The following is a 10,958-nucleotide window of genomic DNA, read 5'->3' on the forward strand; positions in this document are numbered from 1 at the left end:
ATCAAAATCCACTCAAGGAATTTCCAAATATCAACTAGTTTATAGTTAGGAAGTGGATTTCATTTAAAAGTTAGACGTGTCTTTGAATGAAAAAATGTATTCTGTATTTTAAAAGTATCTTTTTTTGTGATACAGTCTAATGTTTATTTTTATGTTATGGCAGGTACACTTGAATTTTCAAAATTTAAAACATATAAAAAGTGGTTAAGGACTAACATTTGTATTAATAGTTGATAAATCTCTAAGATTGTTTATTATACACTAGAGTACAATGGTTGTGCTAATGTCAACAGGGCACCATGAAATTTAGTCTAAAAATATCACTAGGCTTTATACAAGCAATAACATATGCTGCTGGTTTTAGAATTTCAGGAAATGGTCTGCTTCTAATACTAAGCAGTCTTTTACTATTTTTAATGTTGTGCAATTTTATGGTATTTAGTTTGGGAAATGTTTTAAAATATGGACCTGTAATGCAAAGGTATTACATGCAGTACCTTTCTGGGTTTGATGCTGTTGTCCTCACTGAACTCATGCAGAACCTTTCCGTTTGCCGGGAAGATGACTCAAGCATCATGTCCTCTGTTGTTAACACTATGACCTTTGTAAATGTAAAATAAGTCAAAGATGGGGAAGTATTTGATTTCAGAGGAATGAGATTAGATTGGTTTAGGTTACAGGCATATACTAGTGTCTCTAAGGCTTCGCTTGGCCTTTCAGATCACAGAGAACTTGGAAACATGATGAATACAATAATGTTTTCATACCAAAAATAGATTCTTTGGTGGAAACGTTGCTTAAAACATCAAAGCTCTACATATTTTGTTTTTATAGTCATGCTCTTGAGAAGATGCTTTAACAGTGTTTGGAGTTACTTTCTCAGTCAAGATACTGAACTGCATTTTCACTACATTGCACTTATTTTATCATTTGCATTCATGAACTGTGTGCAGCAGAGTTACATCATACTGGAGAATGTAGTCTTCCCTTATGTAATATATTTCCAGATGAAATGGCAAAACAAGCTTGAAATATCATCACAGATATTTGCACAGAACAGTGTACTCTTAGTGACCAGTGCCGCCCAAGTATTATGCCAAAACCGCCAGTCAAGCAGTGAATAAGAAATCAACAAAACAAAACAAAACAAAACAGACTAGTAAGAAACGGTAACCTGAAAGGGGGAAACCAGGCATTAAGAACATGAAGAAAAACAGGCTGGTTGTGACTAAAGTTGACAAATTACACACTGCACTTTCTGAGTTACAAATTGTGTCTCAAACATGGTGCTATGGAAACATACCTTTACTCCATGAGAATATTTGACTTCCCATCTGGAAATCTTCTTTACTAAGTTAATTGTTGGGATGATTATGTATAATTGAGCCACACACAAAATGCAAAGCCATCAGAGATTCTAACAGGTGTAAGAGCACACATGACCATACTCCAGCCAATGTAAAACTACATGTAGATGGATATTATAAGAGTATTCAATGATGTTCTTCTTCAACAAACACAACATTTAGGCAGTTATGGAGAACTAATCATTATGAGTCTATACGGAAGTTGGTATTTGGAAACTTTGTTAAGATGAGTCAACTATGATCATATAGCTTATCTCCCTGCAATTAAAGCCTTTGTGAAATTACCTACAGAAAATGAATTAACATTCAATGCAGAGAAATATTCTGACATGTCAGAAATAAGGTCATTATTAGAACTACTAGGCCCATATGGTATGAAGTTCTTAAGTGAAAGTGTTACGTGGCATATTTCATCACAAGTTGCTAAACTTAAGAAATTTGTGGAGAATGTTGAAGTGTTAACACAAATGTGGACCAGCTTTGACAAACCAGACCAGATGGCTGCACTCTTTAAAAGATTATCATCTGTTGACAATCTTTATTTTGAACCTAACACTGTTGTTAGACCCTAGAGATTTAAAGATGGATAAGACGAATTCCCTTTGTGTCTTCGAGTAGCTCATGAATTTGAAGCATGAGTGAAGATATGAGTAGAGAGTCAACCTGTGAAGAGTTGTATGTCCTAAATTAATGGAGTTTGAATTTGAACATGTGGTCAAACCAAAACCACCAAATGATTTTCATTAGGGAAGTGACATATCAGATTTCTGTTAAAGTCACATGGCAGGGTAGCAAAGGGGCTGGAGGAGAATAAGTTATAAGAAGACAAGGAGTTCATATTTCTTGAGTGCTTACTATGTGCAAGGTATAGTATTAAATGTTTTATATTCATAATTTCCCCTTATCACTACAATAACACTTACTGACAAGCATTATTATCTCCATTTTACAGCTGGGAAAATAAGGTTTAAAGAGGTTAATTTCCCTACAGTCACAATTGCAGTAAAATATATTGTTGGTATCTGAATATGAACTGACTTCAAGGTTCATGCTTTTTTTCTGAGCTACGCTATTAATTAGGAGGCACTGTATCAGTCTAGAAATGAATGATGATGAAGGCCTGAACCAAGAGAGTGGCAGTGGAATGAAAGGAAAGGGAAAATGTGAGAAATATTCAAGGGATATAATTGGCAAGAAGACTTGGTTATTGTGCAGATTTGGACGGGGGAGAGCAAGGAAGAGTGAGGTGTCAGGAACTTCTTTCATGTTTTAACTTGCCTGAGTGGGTGGATGATGATGTTATTAAATTGAAAAAGAACAAATGGAAATAGCAATGTTGGAGACACAGGACAAAATGGGAATAATTGATGGAATGAAGTGATGGAGGAGATGGGAAACGGTACAGTTGCTTTTTCTGTAATGGGAGGAGAGAGGCTAAGATTATGTACAGATATAAATAAGTGTTGGGGAGGAAATAATATTGAGAGATTTTAGACTCAATGACTTCTGTATTATCTCTGAAAAAAGGAAGTGAAAGCAGGAGGCAAAGAAGAGGAAGTGAACTTGAAAAGCATAGCATTAAAAGTTTGAATTAACCACTGTGGGGAATGAAAGAGGGAACTGATCACCATTATCTAATAAAATTACAGAGCATTTTTGTTGTTGTTGTTCACTGTCATATGATACCCCTACTGGAACTTGGTCTTACGTTTACCACTTTATTTTTTTTTCTATTTTTGAAATTAAAGTTATCATAAATCATAAATGAGATAACTGATATCATTATTCATCCATAAGGTCAACATTCTTTTTTTATGCAAAGTAGCGGGAACAAAGTACATTCGCATCAAAAGCATACAAGCTTTTGTTTGAACTTTTCTTGTCTGGTTCTAATATAAATGCTACATTGGCCTTGCAAAATAAATTAGGAGGGTTTTGCCTTTGGTATTTTATGGAAGACTTTGAGTAAGACTGAAATAATCTGTTTTTTGGCATTTCTCTGGAAATTGTTAGAGCCTGGTCCTGGTGTTTTCTTCATTGGAAGTTTTTTTTGTTTGTTTTTTTTTTGTTTTTTTTTTTTGATGTTTTTGTTTTGTTTTGTTTTACTATAAACCAAATTTATTTAATAGATAGAGGGTTATTCAGGTTTTTGATTTCTCCTTGAGTAACTTCTGATAAATTATATTTTTCTAGAAATTTACTCATTCATTTAAGTTTTCAAATTTATTATAAAAAATTGTGCACTGTCTTATCTGTTTAAAATCAACATCTATAGGTATCCTCTTTCCACTCCTAATATTGTTGCCCTTTCTCTCTTTCTTTTTTCCTTAGTTAATTCCATTAGAAGTTTTTCATTTAAAAAATATTTTCAAAGAAACAACTTATATCTCTGTTGGTCTTTATTGTAAATGTGTTTTCTAATTCATTAAATACTACTCTTCATTTTTCTATTTTCCTTTGATTTATTTAGTTATTATTTTTGAAGTTTTTGATATGAATAATTTAATTGTTATTTTCAGCCTTTATTCTTTCATAATATGCCACTTTAAGGCTATAAAATGTCTTCCAAATACCACTTTAAGTGAATCCTGTGTGTTTGAATGTCTAATGTTTTTGTGTTCATTTAGTTGTATTTTCTCATTTTCATTATAAAGTCTTCTTTGACCTATGAGCTGTTTAGAATTTGTTTGTCTTTAGTTGTTGATAAATGAGTTTTTCTTGTTATATATCAAAATGTTTGTGATTTTTCACTTACTTATGGAATATTCAAAGAATGTTGTTTATATGATAACACTCCTTTCAAATTTGTTGAAGCTATCCTTATAACCTAGCTTGTGGTTAGTTTTCTTAAATGTGACTTGTACGCTTACAAAAAATGTATACTGTATACTTGTTGGGTACAATATCCTATTTATGTCCATTAGATCAAGCTTGTTAATTGTATGGTTCAAATCTTCCACATCCCATTAATTTTTAATATATCCAAATTGTCAATTACTGAAAGGCTTATTTTGAAAGCCCTCATAATGGTGATATATTATTCAACTTCTCTCTGTAAATCTGTTATTGTTTTATGTTTTGGGAGCTATCTTACTTGATTAAAAGAACTTTAGAATTGTTTTATCTTTCTGGAAAATCAAGCCTTTGTTATTATGTAGAGACCATCTTTATCTTTAGTACAAAGTTTTTTTCTTTTTTTAATTATCTTTAGTACAAGGTTGTCTTTTTTTAAAATTAAAGTCTGTTTTATCTGGTACTAATGTATCTATAGCCACTTTATGTGAGTTACAATTGCATAGTATAATGTTTTCATCTATTAACATTAATATTTCTGTATACTCTATTAAAAGGTGTATAAATGGATATTTTTAAAAGTCCATGTAACAATCTTTGCCTTTTAGCTTGAGAGTTTAGTCCATTTACATTTGTAGTACCTACTGAGTAACTAGATGTATATAAATTATCTTACATATTCTCTATTTGTACTATTTTTTCTATTTCCTTTGTTTCTACTTTCTTGTAATATTTTGGATTGATTCATTTTAAAAATTAGTAGCTACCTAGTTATTTTAACATGCTTATTTAAACCAAACAAATTATAAAATTGTCAACATTGTTACCCTCCACCTGAACTACATGAAGACTTCAGAATGCTTTACTTGTCATTGTCACCCTTCCAATGCTACATAACTGCAGCAATAGTAAAAACACTTGTATTTTCTTTCTTACTTTATTGGAAATGTGTCTAGTGATTCTCTGCTAAAACTTGTGATACCCTTTATCAAACTATAAACGTATCTTTGTATTCAAATAACCTAATTTTTATCATATACTTTTTTTGTTTCATTGAAATAGTAATGACTGTGTGGACTGTTGAGAAAGGCTCTGAGGCTGACTCTGGGCCTAGTGAGAAAAAGTGGAATACCTGACTATTGTGGTCTGCCATGGGCATTTGGGGGGTAGAATGGCAGCATGTGTGCTATGTCACCTTGGAAAGCATAAGTGACCAAATGAAATGTAACACAGAGAAAGCATGGCTTGATTTTGGATGGGTAAGAGAGCAAGGATATGTGCAGAGGAGTAGGCTCTTTGGGGAGAACAAGAGAAATAGCCTTGTGGGCATCCTCAACAGCAAGGAGATTAACAAAGATACTAGGTCATGGGGAAAGTAGGTAATGGGCAAGGTAGGCAATTTTCAGAGACAAATTATTTATATTTGATTTTTTTTCTTATGGCTACCCTTAGAAGGAAAAAATAAGTTGCACTTTTCTCTTGTGGCAGCTCCTACACCCCTTTCTCTCTACTCCTTAGGTTAATAAAGAAATCAGTAAATCACCTACCACTTCATATTATCTGTTTTATTGCTCCCTTCCATTAGTGTGGATGCTAGACACTTGGATGTGGTGCATATTAGAAGTAATACAGAAGGGTGTTACATACATGCTGGTCAGCAGCCAAAATCACAACCTCATTTGCTAGTGAATTTTCAAATAACCAGTCTTTCAGGTACTTCTCTAATTTTCACCAAATGTTGCACTTTTGAAAGCTTCATTAATCTAGCCCCATTAGGATGGGTAGCGTGAATGAGTTTATGGCTGTAGAAGGTGAAGTAGCAGAATTTGCAGCTCTTAAGAACATTGCTACCATTCATTTTTGATAATGGTGTCTAAGTGATATTAAAATTCTCCCCAAAATATTATTTGCGGTAAAAGAGCACCAAATACCTGGTGAATTTGATAATAGAATATTTAAAACCCAACACATGCTTATTTACTGAAATTAATGACTCTGAAATGACAAGCATGTGATTTAGTCTTAGAATCATGGTGTGCATAGCTCTAGCATTGCAGGCAAGGGAGAAGCTAAAAGCAAGTAAATGACATTCTAGAGGGAAAGAAACCATATGTATTCAAAGGAGAAATATGATTGAAAAAGTCATTAGTAATGTAGGGAATTTTCAGCCATAGTTGACCTTTTCCTGAAATGAGCATGCTTTATTTTATGGTGCGAAATATTCTGTTTAGAAAAAGCAAACATTGCTGTTTGGGGAAGAATATTTCTGGCAGTCACTTTGAGTCAAGATGAGGTTTGATGATCCAGAACCATAACTCCTGGGCTTAGATTTTTGTTTATGATCAATAGATATAACATGAAAGAGACGTTCCTTGCAAACATCTTATCATTTTTGTCCTTCATTTTCATTTCATTTTGTCCTTCCTTTGATTCACCATTTGTCTTCAGTTTTGTCTGCCCTGCTGCTAGAAATGACTGCTGGGGAAATAAAGCATGAAATAGGTAACCTCATGTGGGCCAAGAATCCTTCCTTTCCTTGATAGGTCCATTTTTATGTATCAATTTGTACAGGTGCATCCTGTGACCAAAGGCTAAAAGAGGAGTACATACTATCTAGAGCAATAGATTTTATGAAGGGAGCATTTTGCATACAAACCAATACAACTGGCAGATTTAATCAAGTTTTCTATGTGATTAGGCTTTGAAAGCTGTAACCGGTTCTGATAGTAAAGAAGTACTGTTTGGAAACAAATTGCTACTCTTGTCTTTATGACATGTATCAATTTACACACAAGCTGCATAAATCACTTTTTATATTTTTCTGTAATGGAAAAATACTGCAGGGCATTTTAATAACCAATAAATTATATGTTTAATGAACCAGACCAAAATATAAATGGTACCAGTCAAACACCCCTAAGAGTGAGGACTGGATATTGACTTGATAGAAATTCCAGTCACATAGACTATAGACTATTAGATCCACCACAATTCAAGAGAGTCAGTGCTTATACTTCATCTATGACCATCCACGTGAAAATTCTTCTTGGGACTTTATAACTTATTTTCATACCTCACCTATCTACTGCTTATATTATGCTCCAGAGAAATCAGGAGTGAAAATAGACAGTTTCACCTTTAACCTTTTATAAGTATTACGCTAATAATGTATATAGTAACTCTATCAGGCCTGGTGAATTAGTAGAGAAAGCTTTTCTGAATCACTTACGTAAAGCAACTACATATATTTGACATCACGTTTGAAACATGTGAGAGTCCACTGATAAAGGGATGTAGTCATAGAACCAACCAAATGCCCTCTTAGTTTTCAGACATATGAATGGAGACCCTAAGAAGGTGAGAGAAATTGGATGTGAGAGAAACACATGAAACGTGTTGTTGCAATAGGAGTTTCCAAGTAAATATGGGATACTTCATTGCTTCCTAATCTTCTTGTATTTAGGATCACATATGTCCATGCATTATAACAATAGAGAAGTAAGTATATGTTACCTAACATGTATTGATGTTATTTTTGTTTCTTATTAAAGAACAATGAGGCAGTATAGTTTTAAAGAAACTGCATGGGAAGACAAAGAACATGGGGTTTGCAAACCACTAATGAAGCTGCCATCAACTAACTAACTGTAAAATTCTGGCCAAATCACTTCTCTTGAGCTTCCATTTTCTCATCTATAAAATGAGAGAGTCAGATAAGATTATCACTAAGTTTTTCATTTTTTCTTATCTATTTGGTATTGTTAAAAGCCTCAGAGTTTGCATATGAAATTTGGTAAAATTGTATCCTGTTGTATAAAATAGTCATATTACTGAAACATTGTATATTCATTGTGAATTTCTTTCTTTACTTTGTGGGGAGGGAGCCAATTGTATTCTGAGCACAATGGAGAATACTGTTACTTAAAGGAAACTTGTGATGATTGTTTTTAGTATATGTACTGTGGAAGCCAGCACTCTGTGATGATTCTTTGTAAAGCAAATAAACCTTTGTAATGCAAATGTTCATATTCTAATGGTTTTATTTTCAAGTTTCCATTTTAATATATCAAGCTTGTTTGCTCCAAAGTACAACTGAACTTTACATATTAATGAAAATTCATATTCAAATATATATATTTATATATAATTTTTAGCCTAGAGGAAAAATTTTCTTCCTCTTCTGTATTCTTAAATATTTACTGACAGTGCCACTTATTTAGCTATATGCTCTAAAAATAATTGTCATGTATTAGTTAGGAACTCAGTCTCTGGAGTCAGACAGTCTGGGTTTTAAGTCTGGTTCTGTTGCTTACTAGCTGGGCAGCTTTGACCAAAATGCTCTCTCTTACCAAGCCTCAGTTTCCTCATCTGTAAAAATAACATAAAAAGAGTAGGGCTGGAAAGATGGCCGATAAGAACAGCTTTGGTCTGCAGGTCCCAGCGAGATCAATGCAGAAGGTGGGTAATTTCTGCATTTCCAACTGAGGTACCAGGTTCATCTCACTGGGACTGGTTAGACAGTGGGTGCAGCCGACGGAGAGCAAGGTGAAGGAAGGTGGGGCATTGCCTCACCTAGGAAGCACAAGAGGTCAGGGAACTCCCTCCCCTAGTCAATGGAAGCCATGAGGAACCGTGCACTCCAGCCCAGATACTATGCTTTTGCCACAATCCACAGACCAGGAGATTCCCTCTGGTGGCTATGCCCCCAGGGCCCTGGGTTTGAAGCACAAAACTGAGTGACCATTTGGGCAGACACCAAGCTAGCTGCAGGAGTATTTTTTCATACCCCAGTGGCGCTTGGAATGCCAGAGAGACAGAATCATTTACTCCTCTGGAAAGGGGGCTGAAGCTAGGTAGCCAAGTAGTCTAGCTCAGCGGATCCCACTCCTATGGAGACCAGCAAGCTAAGATCCACTGACTTGAAATTCTTGCTGCCTTCATTGCAGTCTAAAGATGACCTGGGATGCTTGAGCTTGCTGGGGTGAGAGGTGTCTGCATTACTGAGGCTTGTATAGGCAGTTTTCCCCTCATAGTGTAAACAGAGCCTCCTTGAAGTTCAAACTGGGCTGAGCCCACTGAAACTTGGCAAAGCCACTGTAGCCATACTGCCTCTCTAGATTCCTCCTCTCTGAGTAGTGCATCTCTGAAAGAAAGGCAGCAGCCCCAGTCAGGGGCTTATAGATAAAACTTCCATCTCCCTGGGACAGAGCACCTGGGGGAAGGGGTGGCTGTGGGGGCGGCTTTGGCAGACTTAAATGTTCCTGCCTGCTGGCTCTGAAAAGAGAAGCGGATCTCCCAGCACAGTGCTCAAGCTGTGCTAAGGGACAGACTGCCTTCTCAAGTGGGTCCCTGACCCCTGTGCTTCCTGACTGGGGGACACGTTCCAGCACGATTTGACAGACACCTCATACAGGATAGCTCCAGCTGGCATCTGGCAGGTGCCCCTCTGGGATGAAGCTTCAAGCCGAATGAACAGGCAGCAATTTTTGCTGTTCTGCAGCCTCTGCTGGTGATACCCAGGCCAACAGGGTCTGGAGTGGACCTCCAGCAAACTCCAGCAGACCTGCAACAGAGGGGCCTGTTAGAAGGAAAACTAACAAACAGAAAGAAATAGCATCAGCATCAACAAAAAAGGCATCCACACAGAAACCCCATCCAAAGGTCACCAACATGAAAGACCAAAGGTAGAAAAATCCACGGAGATGAGGAAAAACCCGCATAAAAATGCTGGAAATTCCAAAAAGCAGAACACCTCTTTTCCAAAGGATCACAAGTCCTCACTAGTAAGGGAACAAAACTGGATGGAGAATGAGTTTAACGAATCGACAGAAGTAGGCTTCAGAAGGTGGGTAATAACAAAATCCTTTGAGCTAAAGGAACATGTTCCAACTCAATGCAAGGAAGCTAACAGTCTAGAAAAAAGGTCAGAGGAATTGCTAAATAGAATAAATGATCTGATGGAGCTGAAAAACACAGCATGAGAACTTCCTGAAGCATACAAAAGTATCAATAGACAAATCAATCAAGTGGAAGAAAGGATATCAGAGACAGAAGATCAACTTAATGAAATAAAGCATGAAGAGCAGATTAGAGAAAAAATGAATGACAAGGAATGAACAAAGCCTCCAAGAAATATGGGACCATTTGAAAAGACCAAACTTACATTTGATTGGTGTACCTGAATAATGACAGGGAGAATGGAACCAAGTTGGAAAACACTCTTCAGGATATTATCCAAGAGAACTTCCCCAACCTAGGAAGACAGGTCAACATTCAAATTTAGGAAATACAGAGAACACCACAAAGATACTCTTCGAGAAGAGCAACCCCAAGATATATAATTGTCAGATTCACCAAGGTTGAAATGAAGGAAAAATGTTAAGGCCAGCCAGAGAGAAAGCTCGGGTTACCTACAAAGGGAAGCGCATCAGACTAACAGCAGATCTTTCTGTAGAAACCCTACAAGCCAGAAGAGAGTGGGGGCCAATATTCAACATTCTTTTTTTTTTTTTTTTTTTTTTTTTTTTTTTTTTTTGAGACGGAGTCTTGCTCTGTCACCCAGGCTGGAGTGCAGTGGCCGGATCTCGGCTCACTGCAAGCTCCGCCTCCCGGGTTCACGCCATTCTCCTGCCTCAGCCTCCCGAGTAGCTGGGACTACAGGCACCCGCCACCTCGCCCGGCTAGTTTTTTGTATTTTTAGTAGAGACGGGGTTTCACCGTGTTAGCCAGGATGGTCTCGATCTCCTGACCTCGTGATCCGCCCGTCTCGGCCTCCCAAAGTGCTGGGATTACAGGCTT

The 10,958-nt window shown here is 36.3% G+C and overlaps 1 pseudogene; it reads left to right on the top strand.

Moving 5' to 3' along the window:
• The first annotated feature begins 431 nt into the window (after positions 1 to 431).
• On the top strand, positions 432 to 1,906 carry LOC112615216 (annotated as a pseudogene).
• Positions 1,907 to 10,958: the final 9,052 nt, after the last annotated feature.

This window comes from Theropithecus gelada, chromosome X (genome assembly GCF_003255815.1).
Source record: "Theropithecus gelada isolate Dixy chromosome X, Tgel_1.0, whole genome shotgun sequence".
Taxonomy (NCBI): domain Eukaryota; kingdom Metazoa; phylum Chordata; class Mammalia; order Primates; family Cercopithecidae; genus Theropithecus; species Theropithecus gelada.